This window comes from Kogia breviceps, chromosome 1 (genome assembly GCF_026419965.1).
Source record: "Kogia breviceps isolate mKogBre1 chromosome 1, mKogBre1 haplotype 1, whole genome shotgun sequence".
Classification (NCBI taxonomy): domain Eukaryota; kingdom Metazoa; phylum Chordata; class Mammalia; order Artiodactyla; family Physeteridae; genus Kogia; species Kogia breviceps.
Window position 1 is genome coordinate 101986704 of NC_081310.1, and position 22274 is coordinate 102008977.

General features: G+C 38.9%; 1 long non-coding RNA gene across 1 annotated transcript; it reads left to right on the forward strand.

Annotated features, from left to right (window-relative positions):
* Nucleotides 1-109: 109 nt before the first annotated feature.
* LOC136794687 (uncharacterized) lies at nucleotides 110-19691 on the forward strand. The gene is made up of 2 exons (XR_010841774.1): nucleotides 110-199; nucleotides 19344-19691. It is a non-coding gene; the product is annotated as an uncharacterized lncRNA (long non-coding RNA).
* The last annotated feature ends 2583 nt before the right edge of the window (nucleotides 19692-22274 follow it).

Here is a 22274-nt window from a genome sequence, read left to right on the forward strand (position 1 = left end):
ACTAGCATACTCTACAACATGAAGGAGGCTGGTATAAATAGGGACCTGTGGAGCCAATTAGGCTTTTGTTTGATCCTTAAAACTTTGTTGTTTGTCCTATACCCAGTAATACCACCATATGGGAACAGTGACATGGCATAATCTTAGACAAGTCACTTGACTTGGATTTTTCACCTGGAAAGAAATGGGGTTGTAACAGGTGAGCCTTGAAATCTTTTTGAGCTATAATCTTGGATTTTCTCCTTTCTTTCCCCTTTTCTGTTGCTTGCAACCCACCTCCACTAACTGGGTTTTGTGTATGTTGGTGTACACAGAGTTTCTGATTTTAAAATGATCTGCAAATGGAAGGAGTAGAGAAAGAAAATGAGAGATCGATTTGGATTAGGTGGTAAAGTATAAAGGGGCAGTTGAAGAAAGACTGATTCCCTGTTCCCTTATTTTAAGGAGTTTAATAAAGTGAAGAATAGATTCCCCAAAAGGAGAGACAGAGCAATGGTTTCCTTTCTGCCTCCAGGATCTTACATAATGTTCCTGGAAAGGCCTGTGTGCATCTCATCTCTGGCAGCCCTTAAGTGGGAGGGTGTTCCCCAGCTGGTTCCTGTTCCCCACCTGGACTCACACACTTGACAAAGGGCCCGCCCACTGCTCTCTTCTAGGAGGCCTGGGACAAATTTTTAAGATGGGATGATCTTTGAGAAAGGGAACAGTAGGCTGCCGTAACCCCTCAGCTAACATTTGCCTCTATTTATTTATTCCTCTAGTTAAACAAAGATTTGCTTTTCCTTATTTTACGAATTACCCTATTGGTCCCGAGTTAGTATGACAGGGAGGAGGGGTTATTGAGTTTATTGGCTTGAATTCTCACTTTTTGAAAGCAATCTATCCTGTAATTATTTCATGTATCAGTGAGTTTTTTTGCATCGTTATTTCCAGTGAGCACTGGAATGTGTATGGAAAAATTAGTGTACATCTGAAAACTAATTCTTTAAAAATTACGACTAGCACCTTACTGTACTTTAGTAGCTTCATGGATTTTAAAAAGTGGATTTTTAAAAATTAGATTTAAAATGTAAATTAGCTATCACCTCCAGTAAATTAGGAAACTCATGCCTCTGATAACACTGTTTACTTGGGACTAAAATAAACCCTAGTATACCTATCTACTTCTTGGGTCATAAGACATCCAGTCACAGTCGAATACCAATTGGGGACACCATTAGAACTCTACTAAAGAATCAAAAGGTATAACTGGGGATCCAAATAAAAATGCACAGGTGATCTCAGTAAAAGAAGTCTTGGCATGCGGAAGATGGTCAATAAATATTTACTGACAGAATAAAACTGAAGAAACTGATAACTGCATGCTGGGGATAAGGTTTGTGATGCTAACTCTGTAAAGCACGGCAAAAAGTAGACAAATACTTGTGTAGGAAACCACAGTGTAGAGAACGTGTGGACTTGAACTAAGTGTCATAGATTAGCTCAGCCCCTGCTACAGACGTGCGTCTGTAGACAAGTTATTTCACCTCCGTGGGTTTCATTTACCGCTCCTTGAAAGGAAGAGGTTGTCTGTGGTTTTCAACCTGTGGTTTTCTTTTTTCAAATTACGTCTTCTGAAGAATTCTAATATACACAGTAGGTAAAAGCAGACCCTCTTGGCTTGAATCAGGGAAGGCAGCCTGGAGCCCTGCCTGCTCTGCCCCCTATCCCACCGAGACCCCCACCACACACAGTTTGAAAGCGATTGGGCTTAACTACCTGTCCTCTCCAGCTGGGACATTTGTGGGCAGTGTTAATAATCAGTGTTACAAATAGCGTCTGGAGGCCAGTGGAGGGTATTTGAGGACATATTTTGAGAAGTACTTCTTTAGCGTGTCGTCTTTGACCCTCAAACTTATCCTGGCCCCGGTGTCTGTGTAACTCATGTGGTAGCCTCAGTCTACGTTGTCTCCTACACCTGAACCCTGGGAGTGATGCAAGCCTCCCCCTCACCGCCCATATCCATAAGTCACTAAATGCTCTCTGTTGGTGCCTTTGACTATTTCTGACCCTTTCCTCTTCAACCCCATTTCCACCACCGGGATTCAGGTCCTTATCCTCTTTCTCTTGGACAATCACAACAAATCCCTGACCGGTCTCATTCTTCCCCCAGCTATGTCAGTCCTTAAATAAGTCTTTTCATCGTTCCCCACGGCCTATAGGACCATTCCAGTCTCCTTAGGAGGGCAGACAAGGCTCTCCATGGCTGTCCTTACCCTCCTCTCCAGCCTCTACTCTGTCATTCACCACCTCATAACTTTATGCTCTGGCAATACCAGCTGCTCGTAGTTCTTCGAATACACCTCGGAGTTTTACACTTTCACTCTTGGGTCAGTGCTTCTCCTCCAACATTGCCCTCTAACCCTCTTTTCTGTAGCTAATTTCTAATATTTCTGTAAGATTTCATGCAAGGGTCACTCCTATAGAAAGCCAGCGAAGTGCCCCACTGTGTCTTTTAGGACTCTGCATGCTGCTACCACAATATATTAAAATTATCTAGGTAGATCTGTCTCCTTCACTAGATTGTAGCTCACTGGAGACCAAGTATTATTTCTTCTTATACCTCTTATTCCCCAGTGTCAAATACAGTGCTTGGAGTCCATTAGGTAGTCATTAAGTGACCTACATGGGATGATCTATGGTCTTAACACATTAGCTCACTCATTCAGTTTCACCTGAGATCAGCCAAGAGATCCAAGTGACCTCAGGGACAAGTGACAGGCTACTGTGAAGTACAAAACTTTCAATATTTAAAAACCACTTTTTCATATAAATTCATATTTATCTATTCCAGTATTTATCATAGAGCTATTTTAAGCTTTAATAACACTATTTGCTTTTCCTTTAAATAAACTGCATCATTTAAGAAAAGTCAAAACACACAAGTGACATATGTTGACTAAATTTACTCAAGTAAACTTTTGAGTCTTTTGAGTTAATTTCCGATTGTTCCTTTGTCCTAACATGAGCCTCATGGAGGGTGAATGCTCACCAGGTCCCCCAGCCCTGGCACACTTGAGAATCTTAGCCAGGAATGCAAACCTCTTCAGGATATCCGTTCTCCCTCTGCTGGCCTAGCACCAGGGCCACCTGGAGCCGTTACGGCATCTTTGTGTGAATTAGGAAAAAGCAACCTCTCTGCAGTGATGCAGCCCCAAAGGCACAGGGCTTTAGCAACAGAGCCATGCCTTTGCGCTGAGAAAAGGTGACCGTGTTCTAGGCAGAGGGCCCCACAGGAAGGGGAGGCGGATTTGAGCCCCTCTACCAGGTGCCTTTGTGAAGCAAAGACTTACCCTGCCTATGCAAGAAGCCACTTGGCTCCCCTTGGCCCCCAAGTGATAATCTGTGGCTGCCAACTAAGCAGGAAAAGGAATATCATGGTCTCTCTGAAGGGCATTTTCTGGGCTTTCTTGTTAAGTCCAGCTTGCATTTTGATGGGGCCAGACAGTGGCTTTATGAGCTCCTACCAAGAGAACTCCTTCCTTTGCATACAATTGTCACTTTGTATAGCTCATTTTGCCAAGTGACAAGGCTGAATCTGTTGCAACAGGAGCCAAACAAAATGGTGATCGCGGGCTTGCGTGTGTGGAGCCCCTTCGTTTCACGCACGCACTCTGTGGTAAGCATTATTCACGAGCAGTTAATTATTGGTCTTCTTGCATAAAATGAATGTGACATTTGAGACACATGTTTATTGTTTATGACATATATATATATATATATATATATATATATATATTTCAAAACTCCAGCTACTGAAATTGGCCTAAATTACCATCATAAAACACAGCATTTGTACATTCAGAGTCTTTTCTGATCTCTGACCCGTGGGAACAGCATACAAATGTGGTAATATACACATGGATATACTTTTCTTTTTATTGACAGAATGGATGGAGTTTCTTTAACAACTGTGCTCAGGCTGAAACAACTGCTGAGCTCCACCAGGGGCTGCTGTTGAACTTCTAAAAAACTCCATATTTTGGAGGAGAAGGGGGGTGGTAGTGGATGGGGAGGGAGGAATGGGAATGGGGGAAGAGGAATAGGAAAAAAAAAAAAATCTTGGAAGAAAACCTGACATTTCTGTCTGAGGTGGAGCATGCTTTGCTGATGCCACACATGGAATGTTTCGGAAGTGTCAGTAATAAATACTTCTCTCAGAAATCTTCATATTCTAAACCTCTGCATATCATACCCCAAGGAGAGTCATACAAAGACATAGCTGTCAGGGTCTAATTTTGGATCTGAAAACTATGGCGGTTGTCAGGCATCTTTTCCCATGAGTGATATTTATCTTCTCTCACAAACAAACTGAGTGCAGGGTTTTTAATTAATTTCCAGTGTGTCCCGTGATAATTTCCCCCCTACTATATTAATATGATGATTTAAACCTTCATTCAGAGGCAGACTTTCAGTTGAAAATCACTAAAGGTTTAGTGTTATCAATAAGCTACATGTACATTGGTTTGAAGGGAATCAATAAAGTTGCCCTTTCCTTCATTTTTATTTTTAGAGGCATCAGTGGGATTTTATCTCTTTTAAGTATATTAAGGAAATCACGAGTGAGCTGATTTTGTAATTTTTCTTCTTTTGATTGGAGGCAGTACTTAGTCTGTTTCTCTTATTGTGTGTGGAAGACTTACTTTAAGAAAACTTCTCAATTTGATGATGAGGAGTGAATTTTCTTCTTTAGAGTGTTCTCGTCAGAGAAACTTAATTTCTTTTTTATATAAAGGAACCAGAAATAGACCATTGGAAGGGGCATATCCCTAAAATATACAAATCAGATGGGGACAGCAAGTGAATAAATCTCTTCTTTCCTTGTCCAGTATCCCTCTTAATAGAAAAAGTGCAATAAAAAGCATACCATCATAAAAATTCTAAGGATAGGAGTAAGATGAAGTTATGATGCATGTTTCTTAAATAGCATATTTTTTAAACAAATGGAAATGAAAGTTATGTCTTCCATAATAAGTCATGTTGGGAAGAATTTTATTTATTTTTGGCGATGCTTATATCTTTATTTAATATTATTATACTCAGATTAAAGGTTGCCTCAAATTTCATAACAATTTTTTTTCTCAATTCACCTTTAAGATATTTGATTACTGGGGTGATAGGGCAGTTCTTGAAGAAATATTTATCTTTCTCTGGAAAGGACATTCAAACACCATTGGAAAATCATGGCAATAAAAGGTAAATTCCTAGAGTCTTATATAAGGCTTTTAATTATTGGCAATCAAAATATTAAATTCTTAGAAATGCATGAAACTCCTTATAGGACTGGAGCTTACATTTGTGACTTTTTAAAAATGTATTTGGATGTGTTTCTTGCCTTCTCTGTCCAAATCCCAGCATCCAGCATATAAATGCTTTTCCTAGATCCATTAGGAACATTTAATAACCAAATATCTATGTAGTGAGAAAGGAATTTTTAAGGTTCAATTGTTCTGTTAATAATCTGTATTTTTTTCCTGCCTTGCAAGTTGCATTTAAGCACCACAAAAATCAACCTTTAAACACAGATTGATTCTGACAGCTTTTATTTTACTTGATTTCCAAGAATTGTTATAGAAATGCTTCTTAATTGAAATAGTTCTCCTTTTTGGCTTTTATTTTATTGTCCTTTACTTCTTGACATCTTGTACATTAAATCAGAGGCTGTTTTAGAGACATGAAATGACAGCTTTTTTCCGAGCCCGATTCTGGATCCTGATAGATCTGCACTTCTCAAAGCAGACAGGCTGCTCTCGACAGCCTCCGAGAAGATTCCTGCATGATGGGCACGTCACCTGAAAACACAACCATAAACTGCAGGTTAATCACTAAGGACCAACTTGTGTCAATTCCCCCATTGCCCTGCTCCCCATCTAAGAGGAATAAAGCCAAGAACTATTTTTTCTTTGCTATTTAATTTAACAGAATCTGGGCTCAACTTTAGTTTGAAATTATATTTTCAGCCAGGATGGAAAGGCTACTCATGTAATTTAGTAGTGTGTTGTAAAGAAAAATCAAAGCGTCCTCATGGAATATTTTCCCCCACTGTATCTCCTGTGACGAGAGAACACATAAAGTGAATGAGATGTGACACTGGCATGCACGGAGAACACATTTGTTACACTGAAATTCTGAGGAAAATGCTATTTGTGTCACTGTTGATGTTTTGGAGTTAGAAAAGGGTTATTTGGGAAAAAATATATATTCATATCAGTCAGTAGGAATAAAATGAGACAGGATGCAAAAATATGATAGTGCAGGGAAGAGCCGTGCAACAGACCAGACCAGTCCTCTTTCAAGGTAGAAGCAAACATTTGATAATGGGAACGCTAACAAGATGAGTATTCTAGATTTGTTTTTTAGTTCTACCTAACTCTTTGTAACTTTACAATGTAAGAGTCAGAAATTGGAGCCAATTACCATAATGTGTGGTGGTTTGGTGGGAGCATGTTCTACATCAGACAGTTAAAAGGTTTTATTGCTATTAGGAGCATGTTAATGCTCTTGATAATGTCTCTACTTGCATTGTAATGTCTCTTGTTGAAGTATGGAATTCTTTTATCTTCTTATTACATTATGCAAAAACTTGAATTGAAAAGATATTTGTAGGAACATTTAAAGTAGTGCATCAATCAGCTTCAAAGAAGAAAAAATGTTCTCGGAATAGCTTATAAAAGGATAACTGTCAATTTTATTTTGGATGAACAAAGACGGCAACGTAAAAAGCACTTTATTGTAAAAGCATACTGCGCAATTCAATAAATATGCAATATAAATATAAGAGAGAAGAAAGTTCATAGTTATCAGATGGCTTAAATGTAATTTAAGTAATACTTTTAAAATGCAACTAGCAGTGAAGTACTCTTTTTCTACTGGTTCCGAGTTCTAGCCTCTGAGGCCCCATTAGGTGATAACTTAACTCTCTCTGATAATGTAAGAATTGGAATGGATTAGTCATGGTCCTGTTTTTAATATATCTTGGGACGATACAGAAAAGAGCATGTGTGGAAAGCGTCAGAAAAAAATTTAACAACCACTTAATGGTGCAAGCTTTTCAAAATGATTTGTTCTTATCTGCACGGTGTTCAGTTGTTTCTCATTCTGTCTTTGCTGCTATAAGACAATTTTGCATTTGAACGTAATGCTATCGTGACTTGAAATAGCATTTCCAAGTGTTTTATGTTTGTTAGGAAAATCCTTTAGTAGAGTTATTTCTGGACTTTCTAAATTAGGGGTGCTTTGTTACCTTTTATATAAGGGTGCTTCCATCTTTTCTTATAATTAGAAATATTTTTCTTATTTTAGATAGATGGATTTTTAACTGTAAACGCTGAACATATAACCTTGTTTTCGAACGTGTTTCTCAGGTAATAAACTTTAGCCTGATGAATGCTGCAGAGATGACTCTTTTTGATAAGGTTTAAGAATCTGCAAAATGAACTGTCTATTCAAAGAAAATAGATCCAGCATATAGAGAACATTACATAAGCTTTCAGAGTAGAAAAAAATCATCTAAAGAACTCAGTTTTTCTATGATTTCTGTTTAGATACATACCTATACGCACCTAAGTATGGACAGTCAGCTCCTTGCACATGGAAGACACTTGATAAATATTTGTTGATTAAGGTTAAAATTTAAAGAGAAAACATTCCAGTCAGTAAGTATGTCTTTTGTTCTGTAACCTGACAAAGGGATGCTAATTCCTTGTTAAATATAGCAATATAAAATTTCTCCCAGACTCAGGCCTTTTCGAGATTCAGAAAACTTCACTTGAAGTCAAGTAACCAGGTGAATTCACTCCCCACACCATTGTAGCTTGTAAAATTATATTAGTGCTTGTTACATTTCTAAGAAATAATCTTCATTTATTTTAAAACTGCAAATATGGCACCTTGTAATAAGAAATCAGTTCATAACTTTATTTGTAACATCATTCTGCTAGTGACTTATTTCTCATTGCTGTTGTACATGACGCCTAATTAATTCAAATAATTTTCTCCTCCTTTCAGTGGGTTTCATCCAGACTCTTTGTAGAAAACTGTACTCAGTCTGCTGCTACTTTCTGATATGCCCCATTTTCTCATGCTTCCGTTCTCTTGGCCTGTTTGGGAACACTCTCATTTTGAAAGTACGAGGAAAATTATCTCATAAAAGAAATTTAATAACAACAGAACTTCGGAGATTTAGCAAATGTTGAATTCGTAAGTTACTGAACTATGGGAAAAGCTGTAATTTATAACCAGCAAGTTAGTATGTTGTACACATCTGTGTACTGTTTCAGAAAATAAAGGTTGTTACCATAGCAACTCCACATAATATGGAACATACGTTATTTGTGAGATGCCAGGCTTCATGCTGCAAAAAAAAAATCTCCCTCCTCATGGCTGCTCTCTGATGTTTCAGGGGTTTCTACCTTTTCTTTACCATTACAAGGGATTCTCTTCTTTCATGTCCTGTTATTTTATATATTTTTGTTATTTTCAGTTTCCCATACTTTTAGAGTTTGTCAGCTAAATTGATAAGTTTTCAGAGTACTCCTATGATTTGGTGACCACCACTGAGATATTTTCTCATCTAGTCTTATTTTAATTTTAAAGAAATTCTGGTTAATTTTTTAGATATAGCAACAAGTGCATATTAAAGACACATGTAGGGCTTCCCTGGTGGCGCAGTGGTTGAGAGTCCACCTGCCAATGCAGGAGACACGGGTTCGTGCCCTGGTCCGGGAAGATCCCACATGCCGCGGAGCGGCTGGGCCCGTGAGCCATGGTCGCTGGGCCTGTGCGTCCGGAGCCTGTGCTCCGCAACGGGAGAGGCCACAACAGTGAGAGGCCCGCATACCGCAAAAAAAAAAAAAAAAAAAAAAAAAAAAAAAAAGACACATGTAGCTACTGTGAATACAACAGGTAATGTAACATTTTGTTTGAGTTGGCCTGTTTAGGGTTTAATAATTTTGTATTGCGAAACCATTATGGTATTTAATCTCTTTTAAAAAAATAAAAATGTCACAAAATATGTACCTATTTATGGATGTCATATTTCATTTGAAAATTTGCATGTCATATTTAATTTCATTTGAAATAATTGTTTAGACAGTATTGATCATTTTATGATGAGAAAATTGAACTGCTTTATGAGGGGGAGGTTTCCAGTCTTTCTTGTTAAGTGGTAGTGTCGAACAATAAGAAAGTTGCAAAAAATTCTGAAATCTCAATTATAGGTAGAATAGTGAATCAATAAAAGAAACAAGGTAATAATAAAAAATAGGGTACCCTTCAATATGGCTGGACAAGGGATCAGAATTTCCAACTAGTTTGAAATAAATGTCTAAAAACAACACTTTCAAACAATCCAGAGATTTTTTTTATATGTAGAAGCATCTGACATGATTGAATTTCTTGTGCGTGGTGACTTTTTAGTCTAGATTTAATATATAATTGCGATCACTGACATATTTTATCAGGTTAGAGATTTTCTGGGGAGCAGCATCTGAGTTTCCCTTTGCAGCAGACAGGATGCAGGGTACTAGCTCTCCTTAGATACAACTACCTCTGTATCTTCAGGATAATGTGTCATAAAAATGTTCCATATCAATCCTAAAAACAAAACACTTCTGGTGAAAAATAGCAGAATGAATAATACCTTTCCTTTCTTCAAAAAAACCTTAATAGTTAAATCAATACAAACTTATTAAACATCTACCATGGGCCAGGCACAGTTTTGGGGATGTAAAGATGAATAAATACTTCCCTGTCTCCAGGGAATGTGCCCATCTGGTCAGAGAGAGAAGGCACCACTGACCCAGTGCAGTATGCGCTGTGACCTAGTTCTCCGTGGGCCTCACCTGTCAGCAACAACCAACAACAGCAACAATAACAGCCAACATTTATTGAACACATTTTTTGACAGGTACCTCGGGTGCATTTTGTAATTTAATCCACACAATAGTGCTCTGAGGGTTTTACTCACAAGGAACTGAGGCTTAAAGAATTTGAGTAGTAACTTGCCTAAGGTTATACAGCTGAGTTGGGATCCTTGAACCTGTTATACCTGAGATAATACATCTTGACTACTTGTCCCCATCTGCACCTCTGCCATCCTCAGCCACGGCACCTTCCTCTCTCCCTGGGCTCCACGGCATCTGTCTAGCTGGTTTCCCTGCTGCCACGTCAACCCTACGGTCCATCTGCACACGGCTCCCAGAGAGGAGAATGTAAATCAGATCGCATGTCTCCCTTGCTTGGACAATGGCTTTCCTTTACACGTCGAATATAACCCAAGTTATTTGCCATGGTTTGTGGTGACCTACAGTTTGCTGCCCCTTAGCACCCCTTAACTTCGGTTCCCACTGTTCTCGCTTAAGCTCATTGGCTAGGCGGTAGACCAGCAATCAGCACACTTTTTCTGGAAAGGGCCAGATAGTAAATATTCTAGGTTTTTCAGGCCATACAGCTTGTGTTGTAACTACTCAGCTCTGCTATTACAGCACAAACGCAGCTGCAGATAATAGATGAACAAATGTTCCGATAAAACTTTATTTATATAAACAGGCAGCAGGCTGGATTTGGCCCATAGACCAGAGCTCTCTGACCCCCGTTTGGGACTTACTCTGCTACTTTTTCTTCCTCCAATATGCCAAGTCTCCGAACCTTAGGGTCCCACTCTCTGTCTCCATATCTCCCCTGAACTGCCATCAGCCCTCACTCTGAACGAGAGGTTTTCCTTGATTGCCATATTTAAGGAGCTCCCTTTACCCCACCTGTGTGCCAGATCATCTGTTTCACTGCCTTCACAGCTCTCAAACAGGAAACATCTCATTAACTTGATTTCTTACTTGTTTATCGTCTGCATTCCCTCTATAAGGTAGGCTCTGTGTGAGGAGGAATTTTTTGGCCTTGCTCACTGTGGTACTTCCACCAACAAGAGCAGAGACTGAGGCACAAATAGATGCTCAGTAAATATCTTCAGTTGAATGGAGCAAAAGCCTGTCTGAAACCAAAGCTTGTGCTTTTCGTGTTGTCTCAGTATTCCCCTTCTGAAAAAAAGTGGTGATGCCAATGGCAATTTGACTCATAACGTTGGACTCCTAGAGGGTCTCTGCATCCTGGCAAAGCACCCCTCCACCCGCATATTCCTGGTCAACCTCAGGGAATGTGTTCCACAGACATCAGCCTGAGGCATCCATTGAATATGACTCCTCTTATGCTGTCATCACTGCCTTTCCTGACACTGTTACCGTGTCCACTGGATGTCCTCACTTCAACCAGACTCCTCTGTCACATCTACTGCATTGCTCTGCACCCTCTAGACACCTTGGATGTCTTGCAACACCGCTTCTGGGTACCACAGAGAGCACACGGCGACAGCCATTGCTCATGCCTGGCCCTGCTGCCGTCTCTGCAGAGGATGGACCTCTCTGAGTGCTGCTGCCTCAGTCAAGCACCCAAGCCTTCTGCTGGGGCTACAGTTGCTTCTAGTCCCACTAGATGCCACCACACTGCCTCTGGTCCATGGTGGAGTTGGGGAGAACACCCTCTTTTTGTTTTCTCTCAACCAAGAGGTTCTGAATTAGTGCTGCATGTACCCCAAGGCCTTACAGCATTTTCATTTTTTGCTTAACTGCCGTCTCTCTTCCTAAGTATAATAGCTGACGCTTGTTATATGATGCTTTATTGTGTGACAGGTACTGCTGGGGAGCTTTATATACACTTACTTGTATAATCCCTATGATAGACACATGAGGTAGGAACTCTGTTTTTATCATCTCCACTGAGGCTGGAGAGGTTAACTAACTCGTTCAAGGCAACCAGTAAGTGACAGAACTGAGATTTGAATCCAGGCACTGAACTTTAGAATTCATGCTCTTAATCATCATTCTATAAACATCTGGACATGTGTCCATGGGGTTAGACTGGGAACAAATGCAAGAGACCAATACCACATGGTACGCCAAATCTCCCTTCCCCTGTTATCGTGGGGCTTGTTACCCAGTCAGCTACCCCCTCAGTGCCCTGTGTGCAGAGATTCCTGGATGCACACCGTTGGTTTTGTAGATCTGTGCAGATATGTCTGACCTCAGACTCAGGGGAGAACTGCTTTCCCCACATCCTTCCCCAAGTAAGAAGCTAAAGTAGATGCTCGAACAGTGTCTGTAACACAAAGGAGGAGTCATGAATTCATCAGGGAAGGAGGTGAAATTTGAACTGGATTCTGAAAGATGAATATGATTTTGCCATTCAGAGATTTTGGAAAAAAGGACATACCTAAACCAAAGGGCCAGTACAGACTGGCCTGTAAGACGGAACAGGCTAAGTTGTGGTGAGAGGTAAGGCTAGGAAAGTAGAATGGGTTGGATCTTGAAGGACCTTGATGCATGTTAAGGAATTTGGATGTTTTTTGTAGGCAAGGGTGTATGGGTGAAAGTGTAGGGGGAAGTAGCGGCAGCTTAAACATGTGAGTGCTAGACAGCAAAGAGCATTCTAATATTCCTGTCAAGTGGAGATTTTCAATGTGTAGTTCAAAGTCTACTTGATGTCTACTTAGCCTCTGGGCATTTTGCTGACTAACTTCTTATAATATTGATGGGGACAGGACTCTGTCTTCATGGTTCTAACATGAACTAAATACTTACAATGCCCTATATTAAAATGTTTCATTTTCCTCATTTCTTTTTTTGAAATGGAAGTATAGTTGATATACAATATTAGTTTCAGATATATAGCATAGTGATCCAGTATTTTTACAGATACTCTATTGAAAGTTATTACAAGATAATGGCTATAATTCCCTCTGCTATACAATATATCTTTGTTGCGTATCTATTTTATACATAGCAGTTTGTGTCTCTTAACCCCATATACGTAAGTTGCCCCTCCCCCTTCAGTAACCAATAGCTTGTTTTATACATCTGTGAGCCTGTTTCTGTGTTGTATATGCATTAATTTGTATTATTTTTTAGATTCCACATATAAGTGATATCATACAGCATTCATTTTTCTCAGTCTGACATTTTACAATAAGCATACTATTCTCTAGGTCCATCCACATTGCTGCAAATGGCAGAATTTCATTCCTTCTTACAGCTGAATAACATTCCATTATATATATATATATATATATTACACTTGGGTTGCTTCCATATCTTGGCTATTGTAAATAGTGCTGCTATGAACATTGGGGTGCATGTACCTTTTCAAATTAGTGGGGTTTTTTGGGGATATATCCCTAGAAGTGGAATTGCTAGGTCATATGGGGTTCTATTTTTTGTTTTTTGGGGAACCTCCATACTGTTTTTCATTGTGGCTGCACCAATTTACATTCCCACCAACAGTATAGGAAGGGTCCATTTTCTCCACACCCTCTTCAACATTTGTTATTTGCAGACGTTTGGATGATAGCCACTCGGACAGGTGTGAGGAGGTATTTCATTGTTTTGGTTTGCATTTCTTTAGTAATTAACAATGTTGAGCATCTTTTCATGTGTTTCTTAGCCATCTGTATGTCTTCTTTGGAAAAACATCTGTTCAGGTCTTCTGCCCATTTTTTGATTGGGTTGTTCAGGTTTCTTTGATATTGGGTTCTATGAGCTGTTTATATATATGACCTTGTAGGTCATAGTGTTTTCTCTCATTCTGTAGATTGCCTTTTTGTTTCAGTGATGGTTTCTTTTGCTGTGCAAAAGCTTTAAAGTTTAATTAAGTTCCATTTGTTTATTTTTGCTTTTATTTCTTTTGCCTTTGGAGACAGATCCAAAAAATATTGCTGTGATTTATGTCAAGAGTGTTCTACCTATGTTCTCTTCTACTTTTATGGTTTCAGGTCTTACACTTAGGTTTTTAATCCACTCTGAGTTTATTTTGGTATATGGTGTGAGGGAATGTTCTAATCTCATTGTTGTATATGTAGCTGTCCAGTTTCCTCACTCCTTCTGATAAAGTTTTCTCTCTCTATGCCTGCTCCCACCCCTTGCCTCAGCAGAAGTAGAGGTGATTCCTAAATATTTTGTTCTACTGGAGTGGCCCCAAGAAGTTCTGGAACTACTGCTCTAGAGGACCCCAACCATGTGGACGAAGTTACACCTAATTGTCTTGAATGCTTCATCCAAGTCAACCTGTCTTCTGGGGACCTATGTGGAGTCTCCCAGCCACCTTCTAGCTGTTACAGAAGGTTATGACAGCACTAACCCTCAGTCTAAAAAGCTGCCAGCCAAGCATGGTCATATCTAATGACTTTGGAGACTCTCCAGTTTTCATGGACACCTAATTAAGCAGTTATTTACATTTCATTTTACTTAACTCTCATGACTCCTTTCTAATTGGCAGACTAATGAAGTTCCTCTGTGACATCACAATGCTCCGACTGATGATGTATGTCTTCCCTTTGGGAGTCAAAGGCCCAGTTTGAAATTAATGAGTCTCTTTTACCCAAACTACTTTTGAATTTTGTCAGCTCTGTCCGTAAGAAGTGTTTAGACTTACCTGGCTCTTGTCAGGACAGACATCTTAGTTATTTGACAAATTTACATAAAATGTAGAGGGAGAGTAACCCAATCAATCTGATCTTTGTGACTCCCTCCCCACCACAAGGAATAGGAGGTAGGAGGAGTAGGGAGTACTTTCCAAGGTCACAGAAGAGCAGGATATAACTTAATGAGTCTTTTGAAGAATTAAAAAGAAGCTGTTAGTCTGAAGAAGCATTCACCATCTTTATACCCTTTTCCATGTTCCCAGGGTCAATGCAGGCACATGAATTTTTTTTATTCCCATGACTTTCCAAATTTTAAGAACAGTGGAATCCTTTTAATGTTTTTTTTTAGGTGAAATCTTCAGTGATTCCCTTATATAAAACAGATAACAGCAGAGTTGCTGTTGGTGAAGGGGGTGGAGGAGCCTGGAGAACTTTCCACATAATGTTCCTTCCCTTCCCCCTCAGCTCCTCACCGTGCACCCCACCTGATGCAGGGCTCTGAGGAATTTAGTGTGAAAACCCCTGCTCTATCCAACTTACTCATTCTGACATTTGCTCTAGGAGGTATAGTTTACATGAAAAAGGGTATAAAGAAACATTTTTAAAGCATGATCTATTTTCTCTTAATAGTGACTACACTAGACTTCCCTTGATTACTGTTCAAAATGGCATGACTTCTTCAGGATACTACAAAGAGCAGCAAAACACAATGGTTCTTCCACTCCATTAGTTATTCTTATGTTACATGTATTACTCTTCCTACCAAGAGGGGAAAATTGGTCCCTTTTCTTCACCTCTGTTTATCACTCTACTTTCAAACTTGGTGGTGGGAGTGGGCACTGAATCATACAATCTATCTTAGAACCACATACGAGTGAAAACCAACCTAGGGCTATTGTTTTAAGTCTGATTCTAGCCTTTTTGGGGAACTGGAAATATAAAACTTTGAAATCACATTTTTAAAACTCAAGAGAAAACAAAAAGGTGTATATAAAGCCATTCACTAATGAAAAAACAGATTTCCATGCTGTTATAGTTAGTTCAGTCGGTGAAAGAGAGAAGAGGAAGAAAGAAGGGCAGGGAAGGTGCGGGGGGAGGGGAGAGGAAGAGATGTGGAGCGGCCAGAGCTGGGGAGGGAAGGGGGGCTCCGAGGCTCCAGTGTTTGCCTCCACCTCTGGGAGCTCCGTTCAGGGTCTCTTTCTGGGGCAGCCCTTACCTGCTGGTGAGCATCACTGCGTTCCTGCCCTGATGTGGCCTGAGCCTCGAGGAGCAACCCGCACCATGTCCACAGCTCGTCATAGGCTCTTCTTTATCCCGTCAGGTCTTGGCTTGTGGTGAGGTCCCTTCAGGAAAATTCCCACATTTTCCTGAGGGTGCCTGTTCTGAATTTACTCTCTGCATTCAAGGAAAGCCACTGTGCTGGGGTGTTTTTACTCTTTTTGAGAAATGTCTTCCATAAATCAAGGAGAAGAGTAAAAATTAAAAATAATTTGCTCTTCCTTGGGGTTTTAATTTCCTTCCAAAATTTTTTTTGAGAAATTCTTTTTTTTCTTAAAAAATTAAGAACTCAGTCCCTGATGGAAAGGTGATTTTTTTTTTTCCAGATTGTTATTCATATGATGACAGGGGTCAGAAAGACAAACATTTGAGTATACTTTCAATCAGCCAGGCATCTCAGCTATGAGTTCTATGTACAATCACTTAATCACTATAATAACCCTGTTACATAATCTGAGGCTCAAAAACTTTGCTTATGTAAAAAGTGGAGAGTCATACCTAGATCTGTCTCACTTCAAAGTTACAGGTCAGGTTACTTGTACCGACTTCAGAAATGACTGACCTTAAAGGTTGGATGATTAAAAAGCATTTTCCAGGGCTTCCCTGGTGGCGCAGTGGTTGAGAGTCCGCCTGCCGATGCAGGGGACACGGGTTCGTGCCCCAGTCCGGGAGGATCCCACATGCTGCGGAGCGGCTGGGCCCGTGAGCCATGGCCTCTGAGCCTGCGCGTCCGGAGCCTGTGCTCCGCAACAGGAGAGGCCACAACAGTGAGAGGCCCGCGTACCGCAAAAAAAAAAAAAAAAAAAAAAAAAGCATTTTCCAGTGTTATTTCCTAATACTGGTTCCTACTACATAGCTTGGACACCTAGAATAAGTCATGAACCCCTGCTTTAGTACTTTTGAACCAGTTGTTCTCACTGCTTGCAATTCCCATCCTCCACAGAGTTGCTCATTAAGACCCTAAAAGCCCATTACAAATCCACCTGTTTATTTACATAAGCCATGATAGGATTGGCCTTTCATCTTAAAGGTCTTTCCAGTTCAAAGGTTTAGTGGTTCTGTAACTGAAAATATGAGCCAAGGAATGTTATTCTCTACTGCAAATGGTTAACAACTGTAGTCGCAAAGAGTAGAAAAACTTGTTTCTTAAGATTTTTACTTCAATACCTAAAATATGTTTAAACACCAATATAAGGAATGAGACAGATGATAATATATTATTTCATGTTTATTTTGATCTTTGTTTATATCATCCCTACCAGTTTTTGGATCTCTTTAGTTACTATCCTGTTTAATTGGTAAGATATCTAAGGCATTAAAGTAATATTCACATTTAAAATAACTTCATAATTGAAGGGACTAAATTATTCATGATTTCCAGTCACACTTGTTCAGATCTACAGTGATCATATAATAGGAAACATTTGTATAGTACTTACTAAGTGTTAGACACCTGTCTAAATGTTTTACCTATATTAACTACAATGAGGTATTACCTCACACCAGTCAGAATGGCAATCATCAAAAAATCTACAAACAGTAAATGCTGGAGAGGGTGTGGAGAAAAGGGAGCCCTCTTGCACTGTTTGTGGGAATGTAAATTGATACAGCCACTATGGAGAACAGTATGGAGGTTCCTCAAAAAACTAAAAATAGAACTACCATATGACCCAGCAATCCCACTCCTGGGCATATATACCCAGAGAAAACCATAATTCAAAAAGATACATGCACCCCAGTGTTCATTGCAGCACTATTTACAATAGCCAGGACATAGAAGCAACCTAAATATCCATCAACAGACGAATGGAAAAAGAAGATGTGGTGTATATATACAATGGAATATTACTCAGCCATAAAAAGGAATGAAATAGTGCCATTTGCAGAGGCATGGATACACCTAGAGACTGTCATGCAGGGTGAAATAAATCAGAAAGAGGAAACAAATATCATATAATATTTCTTATATGTGGAATCTAGAAAAATGGTACAGATGAACTTATTTGCAAAGCAGAAATAGAGTCACAGATGTAGAGAACAAACTTATGGATACCAAGCGGGGAAGGCGGGTGGGGTGAATTGGGAGATTGGGATTGACATATATACACTACTATGTATAAAGTAGATAACTAATGAGAACCTATTGTATAGGACAGAGAACTCTACTCAGTGCTCTGTGGTGACCTAACTGGGAAGGAAATCTAAAAAGAGTTATACGTATGTATATGTATATGTATAACTGATTCACTTTGCTGTACAGCAGAAACTAACGCAACATTGTAGAGCAACTATACTCCAATAAACATTAAAAAAAAAATCTCACACTGCTACTGTGAGGATATGTTAATATAGAGAAGTGATTATTTTTAGGATACTGTTTCCTAAACTTTAGTCATTTCTGTACCTCTTTCATGACTTTGCTATGCCTGCATACCATCTGTGATATTTTTCCTCAATATAATTCTAAGTAATAAAATTGGTGAGATCACAAGTTTGATGTAATATTATATTTTTAAAAATAAATAAATAGCAATGAAAATATTTGGAATATGGCAACTAAAATTATCTCACCAGTGGTAAAAATGTTCCACCGTTTGGGAAATACTATTTATTCTAGGAAATGGTCTGCTTCTGGCTTATGACTCTGAATGTAAACTTAGGGCCTGATACAGTTATCCACAGTGCATCAAAGAGAAAAGAAATGAGAACTCTGGTGGGCCAGGAGGTTGACAGGTGCCTATAGGCCCCAGGATAAAGCTTATTAAAATCTTGGGAGTTTTTCAATAAAAATAAAATGTATATGTATTTATCATATATATGTATTCAATTTATATCCCAGTTTTGAATGATGAAGTTATTGTAGGCTTGTTGCACAAAAGATGACTATCCACAGGGCCTTCATTTAGGTAGTTTCCTTGTTAGTTTCAGCAAGTCATTCTAAACAGCAGTGCATTTTCCTGAAGGTGGTGTGGTGCTGCTCTCATTGTCCTGTGTTTTTATTCCATAAATAAACAGGGTTTCTGTGATTTAAAAAAATGATGCTACGTAATAACACTCTCAATCAAATGACCACCTTTGTGGTTTCTCAGGAAAAAGGTGAAATAAGGTTATATTATTACTTTATATTTTTCTGTTTCCCATAGAATTTCCTTTTCAGGTTCCAGGGCAAATAGAACAAAGGATCAGTTTTTGTAATTCATTTTTTTTCCTAGAGTATGTTCTGATGTCTCATTATTTGGAGATAGCTGTGAAAAGAAGGATCAGGAAAATAGAAAGGCATAGTTAATTGTGTAACTCAAAATAATAGCAATTTTTTCCATTTATGTGTCTTTTCGATCCATTTTTTTTTTTCTGAGAAAGATTGAATAATTGAATGGAATAATTTTCTCTTTTTTATCTCTTTTTCAAAACTCATTGATGCCACACATGCACGTTACATAATAATCACATTTATCACGACTTTTGGTAAGCAGGGTTTCAAGTAAACATGCTGTACAAAATATTTTATGAAAATTTTGATTCTCATGTTTGAGGATAATAAAAGGATTCCTTTGTTTCTTAGAAAAGAAATCCTGAAAACAAATGAACAAATGGACTTGGTTCATGGACACCTAGCCGAGCCTGTGTCTGAGAAGAATGACATGCCTTCAGCATGAAGTCACTACAAGAAAAAGACATGTAATTAAGGAGGGGAAAAAAAATCAGAAGCTGGAGCCATTAAAGAGACTGTGATATGAGGAAAACATTATACAGGAGATGTGACCAAAGATCTCAGATCTGAGAGCTGAAAGGGAATGAAACTAGTTAAAATTCCACTGCTCATTCGCTCCATGGGAGAAATAACATTACTGTTGGATGTCACTTGCCACTTCATTTTTAGAAACAATTAAAAGATGCAAATATTTATGAATTGCTGTGTATGTTGTAATCCTATTCAAAACAAACAGTGCCTTGTACCTTAGATTCTCAGTGCTGGTTAGTGTTGGGATTCACGGGTTAAAGCAAACCATTCAAAATGAGTTCATTACTGATACTCAGACAAAGGGATGCAACTCCGAGAGCGTGTTCTGTTTCCCTGCAAGCTGTTGCCTATGCCAAATGAGTATTTTAAAAACCATTCAAATTAAGTTGAAAATTTGTAATTATATTTTCTCTTTTAATTGTAACTTATGCAAATGTTATATTCCAGCTGTACAAATAATTTTCGCTTCAGACTACAACATCCACATTAAATCTAGCACGTAATGTCCTGATACGAGATTCTTCCCAGGCTTGCAGATTTAGAAGGCTGGGGCTGTTAGTTATGGCTTCTATTGCTGTTTCTCTGCAGTTAAGTATAGATTGCAGAGTGGCAATAGAGAAGGGAGACACCTTTGCTATAATTTGCTGGAGACAATTGATGAATAAAACAGGTAGAAAGAAAAGAGAAATGCAAACAAACAAAAAAGGCACAAAGTCTAGGAAACCTGGGTGTTTGGTAAAGTGGATATTCTATCCTTGCTGTAATTGATGAATCCAGCTTGCAGTGCATTAGTTACAGGAAGAGGCTGCCTGTGACTCATTTGTTAATTGTCATGTGTTTTAAACCACTTAGTGAAAACAGAAATTGAGTATTTTCCATTTCCAATAAAAATTTCACGTGGGGAAATCATGAACAAAACCATTACAATATATATATATATATATATATATATATATATATATATTTTTTTTTTTTTTTTTTTTTTTTTTTTTTCCGGTGCGCGGGCCTCTCACTGTTGTGGCCTCTCCCATTGTGGAGCACAGGCTCCGAACGCACAGGCTCAGTGGCCATGGCTCACAGGCCCAGCCGCTCCGCGGCATGTGGGATCTTCCCACAACAGGGCACGAACCCATGTCCCCTGCATCGGCAGGTGGATTCTCAACCACTGCGCCACCAGGGAAGCCCAAGACCCTTACAATTTTTAATCAAGAGTGAAAGAAGCATGGATTATTTTAAATACACACACACACACACACACACACACACACACAAGGGAGCACACATATGTGAGAAATAAAAGAGAAGGAAAAAAACACCAAATACAGCATGTTGTTTTGATTATTGAAGTGTTTCTTTACATAAATTTGGAAAGGTTTTCATGTTGATAGTTTTTGGAAGGCAAATGTGGGGAACCTTGATTTACTTTAATTCACTTGACTGCTGATTAGCTTTTGTGTTTAACAGTGTCTGGAAGCAATGGAAGAGATGAAAGAAGAAAGTTTATGACACATCCTCAAGTAACTCACAACTTCAATGATAAACAAGGTGAACTTATGGAATAAGATGGACTATAATAAATGTCATGTGTGTGTTTATAGATCTAGCAGAGAGTTCAACACTTCATTTTTCAATGGGACAAACAGATCTAGTGTGACAGTGATTTACTCAAGTTCACACATCTAATAGTGGTGAAAGCATGTTTCAAACCTAGGAGGTCTAACTTCTTGTCCTTTTTGTTTTTTTCCATCATGAAGGCATCTGTCGCTTGAAAGCTGCAATAAATAGAAAGAATCTATTTATTAAACGTGGGTCCTTCCTATGCTTGCCCATGAAATGAACTTCAACTCAGCTGGAAAATTGTATGGGTTTTTTTTTTAATACTTTCATGTCCCCTGGATAGAAATTGGAAGGTGTTTTTGATCTCAAATTAGCTCCAATTAGTTAAGATTAAACTTTAAACAATGGAAAGTCCAAGACAAAGATCCCATAGCCCTGAAAAGTGTGCTGTAAATCCATATACTTCAGGTCAAAAAGCAAATGATTAAAAGTTCAGATTGATTCTTGTAGTAAAAGGGCAGTGCAAAGAAATGCTAAAAAATAATGGCTATGGACAGAAACACTGGTGCTATGTGAGTCGTCAGCCTGGGAATGCTTATGGCCTGAGCCTCATTTATTTACTGCTCTTGCCACAGTCTGTTACATAAGCAGCTGTGACTATGACTATACCCTCTTTACTTGCACAGAAGCTTGGGGACCAATGTCTGGCAAAACGGATTGATGATGGTGGGGTTGGTGTGCTGGTCTGTGTGCAGTGATTTTCTACAAGTGAATATGGGGAGGCGTATTTCTTTGAACACTGATTCATCCATTCACCAGTTCATATATTTATTTACTCATTAATCAGGCATTTACTGGGCACTTACCATATGTCAGGCAATGCTGTGTTTAACACTGGGAATACAGATTGAGAAAGTCAAAATCAAATAATTAATTGAACGAATAGCCATTGTTTACGTATAAGTCTGATGGAACCAGGAATTCTTTTTTTTTATAAATTTATTTTTTTAAAGTTTATTGGCTGCGTTGGGTCTTGTTGCTGCGTGCGGGCTTTCTCTAGTTGCAGCAAGCTGGGGCTACTCTTCGTTGCAGTGTGCAGGCTTCTCATTGCGGTGGCTTCTCTTGTTGAGGAACACGGGCTCTAAGAACGCAGGCTTCAGTAGTTGTGGTGCATGGACTTAGTTGCTCTGCGGC